The sequence below is a fragment of the Neoarius graeffei genome, chromosome 2 (assembly GCF_027579695.1).
Source record: "Neoarius graeffei isolate fNeoGra1 chromosome 2, fNeoGra1.pri, whole genome shotgun sequence".
Lineage (NCBI taxonomy): Eukaryota > Metazoa > Chordata > Actinopteri > Siluriformes > Ariidae > Neoarius > Neoarius graeffei.
This window is the reverse complement of record NC_083570.1, coordinates 35679357-35696539: the sequence shown is the minus strand read 5'-3', so window position 1 is coordinate 35696539 and position 17183 is coordinate 35679357. Positions and strand designations below refer to the sequence as shown.

Here is a 17183-nt window from a genome sequence, read left to right as displayed (position 1 = left end):
ATGACAACAATCAAATTTTGGAACACAGATTCTAGAATCGACTGGAGCCACTCTCCTGCTTTGGGGGTTACAGCCCCTATCACCACTGGGACTACTTTGGACTTAACCTTCCACATCTGTTCCAGTTGTTCTTTCAGTCCCTGGTACTTCTCAATCTTCTCATACGCCTTCTGCCTGATGTTGCTGTCATCTGGGACTGCCACATCTGGAATCTGCTGGAGCCATTTGGGGGTCACAGCCCCTACTGCTCCCATCACCACTGGGACCACTTTGGACTTAACCTTCCACATCTGTTCCAGTTGTTCTTTCAGTCCTTGGCACTTCTTGTGCTCATTCTGCCTGATGTTACCGTCATCTGAGATTGCCACATCTGGAATCTGCTGGAGCCACTCTCTCAGTTTGGGGGTCACAGCCTCCATTGCTCCTATGATCACTTTGGACTTAACCATCCACATCTGTTCCAGTTGTTCTTTCAGTCCCTGGTACTTCTCAATCTTCTCATACTCCTTCTGCCTGATGTTACTGTCATCTGGAATCTGCTGGAGCCACTTTCTCAGTTTGGGGGTCACAGCCCCTACTGCTCCCATCACCACTGGGACCACTTTGTACTTAATCCTCCACATCTGTTCCAGTTGTTCTTTCAGTTCCTGGTACTTCTCGATTTTCTCGTGCTCATTCTATCTGATGTTACTATCATCTGGGATTGTCACATATAATACAATGACCCTCTTCTGCTCCTTGTCTTCCACCATGATGTCTGGTTGGCTAGCCAGCACCTGCCTGTCAGTCTGGAACTTGAAGCCCCACAGGATCTTAGCTCTGTTGTTCTCGACCACTTTTGGTGCTATGTCCCATTGGAACTTGGGGATATCCAGTCTATATTCAGCACAGATGTTCCTATGGAGGACTTTCACGTGACGTCATTGCAACTGTGGATTTGTATACATGACCATATTGCCAGCTAAGCTTTGTGTTTGCCAGTGACCAGCACAAATATACGAGTGATTGTAAGCCAAATACAGTAAACATCTACAGATAAACTTGTAGAAGTTACATCTAAAAGAACAATGTCAGAAACCTGTAGTGCTTTGGGATGTAATAACAGATGGGGCGATAAGCCTGGTTTAATTTTTCACCACTTCCCAGCAAAACCAGAAAGACGGGAAAACTAGCGAGCTGCAGTTAAACAGGAAGACTGGATGATGACAAAAAATTCCCATGTGTATGGAAAAGGTTTTATATCAGGTTAGTATGAAAGCTCTGTGCAACATAAAAATGTATATCTGGATGTGGGCTTTGGATGCGATATATTTTATTTTGGACACAATATATTTTATTAGACGTATAAAAAATAGGTCTAATATTTAGACAGGCGGTGTCAATAATCGTGGAGGGCACTGTGTATGCCAAACCTCGAAGTGGGGATTAGCCTCAGAAGAATGATCTTAAATATAATTTAATATGATCATCTATCTGAAGGAGAAGAAAGAAGAAGAAACCTTTATTTGTCACATGCACACTTCAAGCACAGTGAAATTCATCTTCTGCATTTAACCCATCTGAAGCAGTGAACACACTCACACACACCCAGAGCAGTGGGCAGCCACACTAGAGCGCCCGGGAAGCAGTCAGGGGTTAGGAACCTTGCTCAAGGGCACTTCAGCCCAAGGCCGCCCCACGTCAACCTAACCTGTATGTCTTTGGACTGTGGGGGAAACCAGAGCACCCGGAGGAAACCCACGCGGAGAACATGCAAACTCCGCACAGAAAGGCCCTCGTCGGCCACGGGGCTCGAACCCGGACCTTCTTGCTGTGAGGCGACAGCGCTAACCACTACACCACCGTGCTGCCCTACCTAGTAGTTATGATACAAAATGAATCAGAGGTGGAAAAAGAAGAGAAGGGAATCTGTATTAATGCAAGGAATAAGAGAATATAAGGGATAGACTATGCAGTCGATAGGCAGAAAAATACTGAGCAAAAAGGACACTGAGCAATCAAGAGAGACAGAGGCGACCGTGCTAACCACTACACCACAGTGCCACCCCAAATAATAAAAGAACAGGGAAAGGTACAAAGTGACAAAAACAATGTCAGGTTTTTGGATGTATTTCCAGTAAATCTTCGAAGATCTAAAAGGCCAAGAGGACATGATTTAACTTGAGCACTTTGTCCAAGATTTAGTGCAGTCCATTAGACAAATACAGACATGGTCCAGGACCAAAGCCAAAGTAAAGCACATAAATAGCTTACTGAGCCTTCTCACTGCTTATAATAAAGACTGTTTTATTAGGAAACAGCAATGACGAGGCTAAAAAAGGTAACAGACGAGTCCCTCAACACAGACTCTTACACTTCTATCTTTGTGGGGACAATCACTGACAGCACAGATTCCCTGAACCCTCAAACCAAGTCTGAACCCTCAAACAGCCCTTTGAAAAAGTGAGGACCAGCCAAAATGTCCTCACTTCCCAAAAATGTCCTGAATCTGTTGCTATAAAACATATCCCAGTCCTCAGTATGCAGCAAATACAAGTACAATCTCACTCGTTTCCTTATTTAGCTGCATCTTATCCGGAAACATTCTCCCATTTATCCATGTAAATACATTTCAGAGGCATTTTAACAAGATTATACAATTGCATATGAAAATCTCACCCAAATTTGTATTTTAGCTGTGAGAAATATTTACTGCATTAATGATTCAATAATGTTTAGCATTTTTAATATTATGAAAAACACTCCCTCTCCTATCCTTGTTGAAAAATGTTTCCAATAATAGCTAAGGAGAAGATAATCATACCTACTTTTAGACTACAGTCCATTTATTACTGATGCTTTCATTGCACAATATATTCAGTTTATATATATATATATATATATATATATATATATATATATATATATATATATATATACACACACACACACACACACACACACATGTATATATATCAGCATGGAAGCTCCCGTCGGGCATCATAGTGGATGAGTAGGCACATGACTCATACATGTATGAGGTCCAGAAAAGAATTGGTAGGAACGTCACAGGAGCAAAACATCAGTTACTGGTAGACAGTGTAGTAGCTTGAGACTGCAGAACCAGACATACCAATTTGTGCACCACCTGGATTGACTACAAGAAAGCCGATGACTTGATGCCCCACACATGGATCCTGGAATGCTTGAAACTGTACATCATCAACAGGACTTTCAGAACCTTCATCAAGAACCCAACAAGACTGTGGAAAACAATCCTAGAGGCCAACTTCAAGCCCTGTCCCTGCTGCTGTTCTGCATAAGACTGACCGCCCTCAGTCAGATCATCACCAAGAGCGGTAGATAAGTGTCATTCAGACTAGATAAGTGTGCCTGGATGGTAACAAGGAGAGGAAAAGCAGACGGAACTGAGGGGGTGGTACTACCAGACAGCATAATAGGAAATGTGGAAGATGGCTACAAGTACCTTGAAATCCCGTAGGCAAATGGCAACCATGAAGAGGCTGCTAGGAAAGCAGCAACAGCCAAATACCTACGGGGGGTAAGGCAAGTCCGAAGAAGTCAGCTGAATGGGAAGAACAAGGTCTGGGCCATCAACACCTATGCCCTGCCGGTCATCAGATACCCTGCTGGCATAATAAGCTGGTCGAAGGAGGAAATGGAGGCCACCGACATCAGGAGAAGAAAACTCCTGACAATGCACAGAGAGCTTCACCCATGTCCAGCATCCTGAGGCTGTACACTAAGAGGAATGAAGGAGGCCGAGGACTACTGAGCGCAAGAACCACTATCCAGGATGAAACAACAAAGCTCCACGACTACATCAGGGAGATAGCCCCTAATGATGAAGTGTTTAGTGAATACTTCAGGCAGCAGAAACCTGAGAAGGAAGTGCAAGAGGAACCATCATGGAAAGACAAACGACTGCACGGGATGTACCACTGACAGCCAGAAGTGGCTGATACTGAAAAATCCTACCAGTGGCTGGATAAAGCCAGCACAGAGTCACTAATCATAACTGCACAGGAACAGGCCCGAAGCGCAAGATAGATAGAGGCTGGGGTCTACCACTTGAGGCAGGACCCCAGGTGCAGACTGTACAAAGATGCCCCCGAAACAATCCAACAAGTAACAGCAGGGTGTAAGATGCTAGCAAGAAGAGCGTACACAGAACACCATAACCAAGTGGCTGGCATAGCGTACAGAAACATCTGTACTGAGTATGGCTGGAAGTCCCAAAGTCAAAGTGGGACACACCTCCGAATATGGTTGAGAATGACCAAGCTAGGATCCTGTGGGACTTCCAGATACAGACAGACAAACTGGTAATGGCTAACCAACCAGACATGGTAGTGGTGGACAAATGGGAGAACAAGGCTGTGGTGATAGATGTGGCAATACCAAGTGACAATAACATCAGGAAAAAGGAACTTGAGAAACTTGAGAAGTATCAAGGGCTGAAAGAAGAGCTAGAAAAGATGTGGAAGATGAAGACAACAGTGGTCCCTGTGGTGATGGGAGCCCCTGGTGCAGTGACCCCCAAACTGGGAGAGTGGCTCCAAGAGATCCCAGGAACAACATCCGAGATCTCTGTCCAGAAAAGTGCAGTCCTAGAACGGCCAAGATACTGCGCAGGACCCTCAAACTCCTAGGCCTCCAGTACAGTAGCCGAGCTTGAGGGGAAAAAAGACCACCTGAAGAAGGGGAGAGTGGGGAATTTTATACACACACTATTTATATATATATATATATATATATATATATATATATATATATATATATATATATATATAAACCCCGATTCCAAAAAAGTTGGGACAAAGTACAAATTGTAAATAAAAACGGAATGCAATGATGTGGAAGTTTCAAAATTCCATATTTTATTCAGAATAGAACATTGATGACATATCAAATGTTTAAACTGAGAAAATGTATCATTTAAAGAGAAAAATTAGGTGATTTTAAATTTCATGACAACACCACACAACACCACATCTCAAAAAAGTTGGGACAAGGCCATGTTTACCACTGTGAGACATCCCCTTTTCTCTTTACAACAGTCTGTAAACGTCTGGGGACTGAGGAGACAAGTTGCTCAAGTTTAGGGATAGGAATGTTAACCCATTCTTGTCTAATGTAGGATTCTAGTTGCTCAACTGTCTTAGGCCTTTTTTGTCGTATCTTCCGTTTTATGATGTGCCAAATGTTTTCTATGGGTGAAAGATCTGGACTGCAGGCTGGCCAGTTCAGTACCCGGACCCTTCTTCTACACAGCCATGATGCTGTAATTGATGCAGTATGTGGTTTGGCATTGTCATGTTGGAAAATGCAAGGTCTTCCCTGAAAGAGACGTCGTCTGGATGGGAGCATATGTTGCTCTAGAACCTGGATATACCTTTCAGCATTGATGGTGTCTTTCCAGATGTGTAAGCTGCCCATGCCACACGCACTAATGCAACCCCATACCATCAGAGATGCAGGCTTCTGAACTGAGCGCTGATAACAACTTGGGTCGTCCTTCTCCTCTTTAGTCCGAATGACACGGCGTCCCTGATTTCCATAAAGAACTTCAAATTTTGATTCGTCTGACCACAGAACAGTTTTCCACTTTGCCACAGTCCATTTTAAATGAGCCTTGGCCCAGAGAAGACGTCTGCGCTTCTGGATCATGTTTAGATACGGCTTCTTCTTTGAACTATAGAGTTTTAGCTGGCAACGGCGGATGGCACGGTGAATTGTGTTCACAGATAATGTTCTCTGGAAATATTCCTGAGCCCATTTTGTGATTTCCAATACAGAAGCACGCCTGTATGTGATGCAGTGCCGTCTAAGGGCCCAAAGATCATGGGCACCCAGTATGGTTTTCTGGCCTTGACCCTTACGCCAATGTTGTTTTTGGCAGCCATTTTTGATTTAGTTTTAGTCTTAGTCTTTTGGACGAAATGCTTATTAGTTTTAGTCACATTTTAGTCAATTCCATCCTTGATAGTTTTGGTCCAGTTTTAGTCGACAAAAACTAAAAGGGTTTTAGTCCAGTTTTAGTCAGTCATTCATTTTAGTCGAAAAATAATCACTTTAAAACATTAAATTAGGCCAATACAGAGATAGGAAATAGTAATCGAGGTTGACAGGTTGTGCATAACATACTCTCAAAACAGTGACTCAAAACAAACTTGTTTCACTTGAACATAAAAAGTATGTCAAATATTTGGGTTTAATAATCGATGACAATCTTTCTTGGAAGCCTCATATTGATTATATTTGCAACAAAACAAGCAAGGTTGTCGGCCTTTTGGCCAAGCTTAGACATTTTATTCCACTACATACCCTTATGACATTATATCGCTCTCTGATTCAACCTTATTTAACATATGGTCTTAGTTCTTGGGGACAGGCTTGTAAAACTCATAAAAGTATTAATCCTACAAAAACGAGCTTTAAGATTAATCCATTTTGTTGATAATAGAGAAAGTGCCCTTCCATTGTTTTCCAAAACCAATATTTTACTAGTAAATCTTTTCTATGAATGTATTTCTGAATTAATGTATGACGTTGTTAATCAAAGTGCACCCTCAAACATATGTAAATTATTTTCTTCTATTTCTAGTATCCATTCTTAGAACACTAGGTCATCTTACTCCAAGAACTTATATACTCAGTATTCTCGTACAAATCTACAAAAGAACTCATTTTCCCGTGTTGGTGTTAGGGTATGGAACCAGATTCCAACTTCTATAAGATTTTCATCTAAATTGTCGTTCAAGAAAAAAAGTCAGACATCACCTTTTTTCTGATTTAAGTAGATATGGATATGATGTTGACATCTCCAAACTCTTTCTACATAACTTTATTTCTATATATAATTAAGATATATATATATATATATATTTATTTATTTATTCATTTATCTTAGTTTTAACTTGAAATATTTAATACCATGCATGAATTATTATCAGTATGACAAGTATACCTCTCTCTCTCTCTCTCTCTCTCTCTCTCTATATATATATATATATATATATATTTTTTTTTTTTTTTTCCAATGTTATTGAATGATATTACTGTACCTTTATATCGAATAACAAGTATTGTCTCCACTTTTTCTTTTTGTTACCAAATAGTTGTTAATCTGTCAAGTATGTTTTATCTTTTTCATACATATTTAAGTATTATATTAATTCATATAAAATATTTTTTTTCTTTGTAAACATGAGTCTGCTTTGATTAGCAGTGCGCTATTTGCAGACTCATGTAGTCTGTTATATGTTTATATGTAATTGAAATAAAAGATTGATTGATTGAAGTGTGTATGCGCTCTACATAAACGCTGTCTAGTGCGCATGCTCTCTACATAAACACTGTCTAGTGCAGACATCCAAGTCTCCCGGAAGTTCCGGGAGTCTCCCGCATATTGACAGTGGCTCCCTGATGCCCGCAAATTGGATATCATCTCCCGGAATCTAGAGCAAAAGCGTCCATGCGAAACATTAATGTCTGCATCGCGCATATGACGGAGTGCGCAAGGGAGAGCGAGAGAGTCTGCGTGTGTGCCTGTTCATGTAGCGCATGCTAGACAAAGAGCATCCTGATTGGTTTACAGACATCCAAACTCATTTCAGGGAGGTGTCGTGACACCCCCCGCTGATGGGAAAAAAGTCATGCGTCACAACACCTTCCTGAAATGAGTTTGGATGTCTGTAAACCAATCAGGATGCTTTGTCTAGCATGCGCTATATGAACAGGCACACACGCAGACTCTCTCTCGCACACTCCGTCATATGCGCGATGCAGACATTAATGTTTCGTGTGCACGCGCCGTTGGAGGAAACGCCATGCATTTTGATAGTCCTATAGCCAACCCACTAACATTTTCGTCTCGTGAACGAAAACAACAAATACGTCTAGTCATATTTTCGTGATCAAAGAGTTATGTTTAGCTCGTCACTGTCTCGTTTTAATCATGAAAAAAAGGTGCGTTAACGAAATCATTTCGTCATCGTCATGAATCTTTTGATGATATTATGCACTGTAGATGATGATATGTTCCAAGTCTTTGCAATTTTACACTGTCAAACTCCTTTCTGATATTGCTCCACTACTACCCCTTTTCCACCAAATCAGTTCCAGGGCTGGTTCGGGGCCAGTGCTGGTGCTGGTTCACAACTCGTTCAACTTGCGAGCCAGCTGAGAGCCAGTTTGCTTTTCCATAGCTCGCGGTGCTAAGGGAAGCCACGTCATTACGTCGCTGTATACGTCAGTTACGTCGCTGTATACGTCAGTTACGTCGCTACGTTTGCATAAACCTTGGCGCGAATATCGAAGCAAAAACAACACAGAAGAAGCAGCAGCAGCAGCAACAACAACAACAATAATAATAATGGATGACTTCGCGTTTGTACAGCTGCTGCTTCTCCTCGCTTAAAAATGGCGATCTTTCGTGGTCTTGTTATTGTTGTTGGTCTTAACAACTCCGCCCCCCCCCGCTGATGTAAGCGGTTCTTTCCTCTGGCCCAGCAGAGAGCTGGTGCTAGCCTGGAACCGTTTTTTCTGGCCCCAGAGCCAATTCTTTGTCAGTGGAAACAGAAAACCCGGTTCCAAACTAAGCACTGGCCCCGAACCAGCCCTGGAACTGCTTTGGTGGAAAAGGGGCATATTTGTCGGCGCAGAATTAGGGGGATTGGTGATCCTCTTCCCATCTTTACTTCTGAGAGCTGCTGCCACTCCAAGATGCTCTTTTTATACCCAGTCATGTTAATGACCTATTGCCAATTGACCTAAAGAGTTACAATTTGGTCCTCCAGCTGTTCCTTTTTTGTACCTTTAACTTTTCCAGCCTCTTATTGCCCCTGTCTCAACTTTTTTGAGATGTGTTGCTGTCATGAAATTTCAAATGAGCCAATATTTGCCATGAAATTTCAAAATGTCTCACTTTCGACATTTGATATGTTGTCTATGTTCTATTGTGAATACAATATCAGTTTTTGAGATTTGTAAATTATTGCATTCCGTTTTTATTTACAATTTGTACTTTGTCCCAACTTTTTTGGAATCGGGGTTGTATATTCGTGCATTTTGTGCCTAACAGACAGGAACCTTAAGCTTGCAGGTCACTTTATTTCAGGGCCATGAGAGTGCACTTTTGTTCCGAGTGCACTCAAGAGCTTTTAACTGCATGGCGTTGATTGTAATGATGCATTGATCAAAACCATGGATGCATGTACCAGTAAATGGCTGCAGGTAATCAAGGAGCAAAAGAAAAAGAGAAAATGGATTTGTACCAAAAAAAAAAAAAACCTTTTCAAGAGACCAGCATGAGGCACAAACATCAAAGCAAGTGCAGGTTGTACTTGAAATGCAAGGAGTGGGTTAGTAGCCTGATGCACACAGTTTGTGGTAATGTTTATTTCCCATTTTTCCATAGAACAGTATGAATTCTCAGCTCTGATTGGTTGCAAGGTGCTGGATGTACAGTAGCTGTATTTAAAAATACATTATAACATATCGAAATGTTTCCTCATGCCTGGTTAATGTCAGGCTTGTAGTACTCCAGTCCAGGACTCGGACTCGAGTCTGACTAATGCCCTAATTTTAAGGACTTGTGACTTGACTTGGACTTGAGCACTGATGGCTCGGACTTGAGCACTGATGACTCGGACTTGTGCATTAACTGCATTCAGACTCGTAAATTGGAGACGAGGACTCTGACTTTTTCTTTATTTTTGTCACATGCCATACTAATTTGGCATATTTATCTACACATTAATTTTTGTACTAATTTCGTGCAAGAGTGTAACACCTCTCAGCGCACCTATATAAAAACTGTGAAAATGCACTTCTTTTGCGAAGTATTGAGTAGCATTGCTGACACATTACCAAGCCTTATTTCCTTGTTTGGTTTCCTGATCCCTGATTTCCTGTTTCTCGTCTTTGATTCTGCCGAGTCCACGATAGCCTGTTTGTGCCTCGCTCGACCAACTGCCCCCATTTCACTGTTTTATGATTTTGCTTGCCATTCTGGATTGTTTACCAGTCTTCACTTGTACTAATAAACACACCTTCTGCACTTACATCCGTCTCCCAAACAACTCTGACAGAATACTTCACACTCCCTGATAAAGAGAAGCACATTCACCTGTTCATATGTCATGTTCAGGAACAAACTAATGTTAATGGCACTAAAACAGCCACCGTCAAATGGTGCGATTGGAGTCTTGGACTCGACTCGGATCAATAGTGGACTCAACTCGAAATTTTCTTCAATGACTTGGACCTGAACACTGGGGAATCGAGACTGGACTCGGACTCGAGGTTTAGTGACTCGACTACAACACTGGTTAACGTAAACAGACACAGCTCACGTGATTAGATACGTATCAAATAGCATTGTGCAGACAATACTGTGCAGTAATTATGCTATAAGGATGTTCAACAAATTCATTTTAACAATTCTTCCATATTTAATCTCCCTTGCCTTCGCTTGCTTTTGATTATATTCCATATCGGAGTGCAAGCTTTCTTCATCATCATCATCTTTCCCCTGGAGTTAGCAACTCTAATAAGTCAAAATGATTCTCTTTTGTATGAATAGCACAATGCAGGGTTTAAATAATGCAGCTCAAACTACTGTACTGGAAATGTCTAACATGCCTTAATTGTTTTGGGGTTTTTTGTCACTGTCTGGAATATCTCATCTCATCTCATCTCATTATCTCTAGCCGCTTTATCCTTCTACAGGGTCGCGGGCAAGCTGGAGCCTATCCCAGCTGACTACGGGCGAAAGGCGGGGTACACCCTGGACAAGTCGCCAGGTCATCACAGGGCTGACACATAGACACAGACAACCATTCACACTCACATTCACACCTACGGTCAATTTAGAGTCACCAGTTAACCTAACCTGCATGTCTTTGGACTGTGGGGGAAACCGGAGCACCCGGAGGAAACCCACGCGGACACGGGGAGAACATGCAAACTCCACTGTCTGGAATATCAATAGTACAATTCTAGCCACAGTGCTATTTTTGTTATTATTTGGTTATTTATATAATGGATATGTCACAATGCAAAAGTGTAACTAACTTGTGAAGTGACCAATAGCTTCAGCCTCAGAACAACCACCCCGGTGATCATGAAGTGCTTCGAGAGATTAGTTCTTCAGCACATCAAGGACTACCTCCCCCCAGACTTCGACTCCCACCAGTTCGCATATTGTGCGAACAGATCCACAGAGGACGCCATTGTCGTAGCTCTCCACTCTGCGCCGAACCACCTGGAGCAGCGCCAGAGCTACGTCTGGATGCTCTTTGTGGATTACAGTTCAGCCTTTAACACAATAAACACGGACATTCTCATCAGAAAACTGGACACTCTCGGCCTCCCCCATCTCACATGTGCCTGGATAAAGGACTTTCTCACAAACCGGCCCCAGACTGTGAGACTTGGCCCCCCGCTTCTCCTCCACCCGTACGCTGAGCACCGGCTCTCCACTGGGCTGTGTGCTGAGCCCCCTCCTGTACTGCTTCTACACCCACGACTGCAGTTCAACCCACGAAAACAACCTCATCGTCAAGTTTGCTGACGACACCACTGTGGTCGGACTCATCTCGAAGGGAGACGAGGCAGCCTACAGAGAGGAGGTCCTGAAGTTAGCAGCCTGGTGTTCGGAGAATAACCTTGCTCTGAACCCCAAGAAAACCAAAGAGATTATCGTTGACTTCAGGAAGCACAGCACTGACCTAGCCCCCCCTTTATATCAACGGCGAGTGTGTGGAGAGGGTCCACACCTTCTGGTTTCTCGGCGTTCTCATCTCCGCCTACATCTCCTGGACAGAGAACATCACGGCAGTCATCAAGAAGGCTCAGCAGCAGTTACACTTCCTGAGAGTCCTCAGGAAGTACAACCTAGACTCCAACCTGCTGCTGACCTTCTACTGCTCATCCATTGAGAGCCTGCTGACATACTGTATCACAGTATGGTACGGCAGCTACACTGCTGTAGACAGGGAGAGGCTCCAGAGAGTAGTAAAGGCAGCACAGAAGATCATAGGCTGTCCTCTCCCCTCCCTAATGGACATTTACACCTCCCGCTGCCTCAGCAGAGCTAGCAACATTATCAAGGACAGCTCCCACCCTGGCTTTAATCTGTTTGACCTGTTGCCCTCAGGGAGGCGCTACAGGTGCATCAATACAAAAACAGATAGATTCAAAAACGGCTTCTTTCCAAAAGCCATAACCGCCCTGAACTTGAATATGCACTGACCTTATCATCTCTCAATGTGCAATACTTATAATGCGCAATACCCGGACCCTCCCTGTGCAATACTATAATGCGCAATACCCGGACTCTCCCTGTGCAATACTATAATGCGCAATACCCGGACTCTCCCTGTGCAATACTATAATGCGTAATACCCGGACTCTCCCTGTGCAATACTATAATGCGCAATACCCAGACCCTCCCTGTGGAATACTATAATGCGCAATACCCGGACTCTCCCTGTGCAATACTATAATGCGCAATACCCGGACTCTCCCTGTGCAATACTATAATGCGCAATACCCAGACCCTCCCTGTGGAATACTATAATGCGCAATACCCGGACTCTCCCTGTGCAATACTATAATGCGCAATACCCGGACTCTCCCTGTGCAATACTATAATGCGCAATACCCGGACTCTCCCTGTGCAATACTATAATGCGCAATACCCGGACTCTCCCTGTGCAATACTATAATGCGCAATACCCGGACTCTCCCTGTGCAATACTATAATGCGCAATACCCGGACCCTCCCTGTGCAATACTATAATGCACAATACCCGGACCCTCCCTGTGCAATACTATAATGCGCAATACCCGGACTCTCCCTGTGCAATACTATAATTCGCAATACCCAGACCCTCCCTGTGCAATACTTATAATGCGCAATATCCAGACTCTCCCTGTGCAATACTATAATGCGCAATACCCGGACTCTCCCTGTGCAATACTATAATGCGCAATACCCGGACTCTCCCTGTGCAATACTATAATGCGCAATACCCGGACTCTCCCTGTGCAATACTATAATGCGCAATACCCGGACCCTCCCTGTGCAATACTATAATGCGCAATACCCGGACTCTCCCTGTGCAATACTATAATGCGCAATACCCGGACTCTCCCTGTGCAATACTTATAATGCGCAATATCCAGACTCTCCCTGTGCAATACTATAATGCGCAATATCCGGACTCTCCCTGTGCAATACTATAATGCGCAATATCCGGACTCTCCCTGTGCAATACTATAATGCGCAATACCCGGACCCTCCCTGTACAATACTATAATGCGCAATACCCGGACTCTCCCTGTGCAATACTATAATGCGCAATACCCGGACTCTCCCTGTGCAATACTATAATGCGCAATACCCGGACTCTCCCTGTGCAATACTATAATGCGCAATACCCGGACTCTCCCTGTGCAATACTATAATGCGCAATACCCGGACTCTCCCTGTGCAATACTATAATGCGCAATACCCGGACTCTCCCTGTGCAATACTATAATGCGCAATACCCAGACCCTCCCTGTGCAATACTATAATGCGCAATACCCGGACTCTCTCTGTGCAATACTTATAATATGCAATACCCCACTCCATAATGTGGAACACAACACTGTACATAGCACCTTTTTTTTTTCTTTTTTATTGCATATTTTATATTTTATGCTGTTTGCACTGTGATTGGAGTTGCTTTTAATCTCATTGTACATGTGTATAGTGACAATAAAGGCATTCTATTCTATTCTATTCTATTCTAAAGCAACTCTTCAGTACCATTTCAATGTCACCAGCCCTGCAATGCTGCAATCTACAGTGCTGGAGGAAAGGTCACAGAACCAGGCATTTTAGCCGACTTTGGAGCTCTATTTCTAGTTGAAATTATGGCTGAGGTGCTGCTATGGAACTCATTATGTTTGAGATCAACTGATTATTTTCCCCAGGTCAGAGAATTTGTTGATTCAATTAAAGGTTCTGACTGCAAAGTTAAATACTGGGCAAAATATTTTATGTTGATTGCTGTTGGAGTTTTGAGACGTTTCGCTGCTGCACACACCATGTATCCTATGCATCAATGTTTTGCTGAGATAAATAGCATCCTGCATTTTACGATTCTGGAGACTGGCGAAGCAAGTGAGCAACAAGATTACATGACCACCATGGGGCATGTTTGACCTACTTTTAACCAAAACAAGTCGGCATGGACAAACATGGTGGACTCTGCTCTCCCTCCAGCTAAAAGCCAGCGGAAAAGAAAAGGAAAACCTGCCTAGTGAGTGCAACTGCAAGACAGAGCAAGGATAGATGACGTGTCATTTTTCTGGACAGACAGCTAAATCATTCAAGCTAGCACATAGCTATCTTAGCCTTCGAATGCATGGGCTCAACTCCACAGGAGCGAGTATGGAGATATACACCTAATGTTCTGATCTTACAGAGAAAGAAACGAGAACGCAAAAGCAGTAACAAAGAAAAGATATATTCGTCTTTTGTTTCACGGATCTATTCACGAATGTCAACCACAAATTACATCCCTGTGACTCCAAACTCTCTGAGGTCAATGCAGAGTCACGATGTTCTCCTTGCATCACCATCTTGTTGTGATGCAGTTCCATAGATATGCTAATTAGTCAAAGGAGAACTGAAGGCAAATTTTTTATGATCAAAATTCTATTTCTCATTTTATGAAATATAGGAATGCATTTTTGATAGCAATTTTGTCACGGCTATAGCAAGTTATGAGTGTTTGAAATATGCTGTGTAATATATCAGTCCATATGTCAAAGCAATGGACGTAAACAAGATTTGTTGAGACTTGTGCGAGACATCGTACGACGGAAGTAAAACGTACAGCAGAAATCAAAGCGACCAACATCTGCCAACGTTGTCAAAAGATGCGCGTGCCCTCTTTCGAATGCTGATATAATCAAGCCGGAAGTTTTGTTTGTTTTGATAACAATCAGGAAAGTTTGAAAAAAGTAGGCAGTAATCATCATTTAAACTCGTTTTAAATGCATTTAAACACGCCAACACTTCACAGTCTCGCACAAGTCTCGTGAAGATCACGTGGATAAGTGACGCCTGCCGTGGACCAAACAAACTAAATTCAACATGGCTAAAAACCGAATAGGCCAATAAGTATAATATTTAATTGCAATTCGTTGCCAATATGAGTCACGATATGAGGTTACTAAAACCAAAAATGTAATTTCATAACACGTTAATTAAGAAATAAAGCAAGTTTAAAAATGACTTCAGTTCTCCTTTAAAGCTCCTCGCGTTTGGCTGTTTCTGTAGGGTCATACTGTTTACCTCAAGCAGCAGGAAAACTGTCCCAAAATGGAGGAAAGCGACCCTCAGCACATCAAAATGATCACATCTTGTTCTTGTGGGACATAGGAAAATCCCACGCACAATAAAAAAAAAAATTAAAAAATTTCAGAAGACTTTGCAGTCAGTACATTTAAGTTTTGGAGAGAATGTATTTATTTAGTTTAAGATGTGTGCTGTTACAGACTCAGAAATAAAAATTAATAGTTCAACTAATCATTTCTCGTCATTAAAAATTTGTACAAAATATTCTGAGAATCGGGGCGGCACGGTGGTGTAGTGGTTAGCGCTGTCGCCTCACAGCAAGAAGGTCCGGGTTCGAGCCCCGTGGCCGGCGAGGGCCTTTCTGTGTGGAGTTTGCATGTTCTCCCCGTGTCCGCGTGGGTTTCCTCCGGGTGCTCCGGTTTCCCCCACAGTCCAAAGACATGCAGGTTAGGTTAACTGGTGACTCTAAATTGACCGTAGGTGTGAATGTGAGTGTGAATGGTTGTCTGAATGTGTCAGCCCTGTGATGACCTGGCGACTTGTCCAGGGTGTACCCCGCCTTTCGCCCATAGTCAGCTGGGATAGGCTCCAGCTTGCCTGCAACCCTGTAGAACAGGATAAAGAGGCTAGAGATGATGAGAAATATTCTGAGAATCAAACTGAATTGAATCGTGAAGCCAGATTCATGATTTGAATCGAATCATAACCAGAGCGTATAATTACACCCCTGTTACATTAGCAAGTGATTTTTTTTTCCTCCAGTTTCAGTGACTCTGTGCTCAGTGTAGTCTCATCTTCCCGTTCTTGGCTAACAGGAGTGGAAACTGATGTGGACTTCTGCTGTTGTAGCGGATCCACCTCAAGGTTTGTGTTCCAAGTTCCTTCTCTGCTCACCGCGGTTGTAAAGAGTGATTGAGTTTATGAAATACTCAAACCAACCCATGTGATACAAATAACCACATCTTGATCAGTCACTGAGATGACCACATTATTACATCACTGTTTCTCCCTATTCTGAACGTTCTCTAGAAAATCTGAAGTAGTCGTCTAAAAAAAAGTCGTAAGCGTCTCTGGAATTTGCAGCAGTGGAGTTGCCACGGTGTGCCAAAGGTGCGCTAATGCTAGGAGGGGTCTGGGGGCATGCCCCCCCAAAAGAAATTTTGAAATTTACATGCCTTCTGGTGCATTCTCAGCTAATAAATGACTATTTCCCTATGAAATACTTGCAAAAGCTATATGAAATTTCAGATGTGTGCATGCTTGGTTTTCTCAGTTCCCCTCCATAGTACGCTGCCTGGCTCTGTAACATAACTACATAAACTATGGGGTGGTCACGTGGTCCCGCTCAGCCAATCAGAGTGCGAGAATCGATCAACAAATATGGCATCGCTTCCGGTCATGACCCGAATCAAAGACAATTTTGTGGTGAAATAATTGGATTTGCAGCAAATTATGGGCAGTGGAGATGATCTAAAATCACCTGAACATTGAAAGACAAGTTGTTGTTTTTTTTTTTTTCTGGGATCAAGTAGCCGGCACAGACCGTCTGTGTAGGTGGAGAAAACCGCCGGTCACCGGTGCTTGTGGACATCTCTGAACATTTGATGTGAACATTACCTGAAGCTCTTGACCTGGATCTGCATGATTTTATGCACTGAGCTGCTGCCACATGATTGGCTGACTGGATTCTTGCATTAATGAGCATTAATATACAGGTGTTCCTGTTAAAGTAGCAGAGTGATTTTTATATTCCCGGTTCTATTCTTGGTTTGGTTCCAACCACTCAAGTAGAAATTCAGAGTGCAGATTACACAAAAAACAC

The 17183-nt window shown here is 42.8% G+C and overlaps 1 protein-coding gene across 2 annotated transcripts in view; it reads right to left on the bottom strand.

Moving 5' to 3' along the window:
- Window positions 1-17183, bottom strand: part of nbas (NBAS subunit of NRZ tethering complex) — a 547303-nt gene that overhangs the window by 320178 nt on the left and 209942 nt on the right. The gene's annotated exons all lie outside the window — the stretch shown is intronic.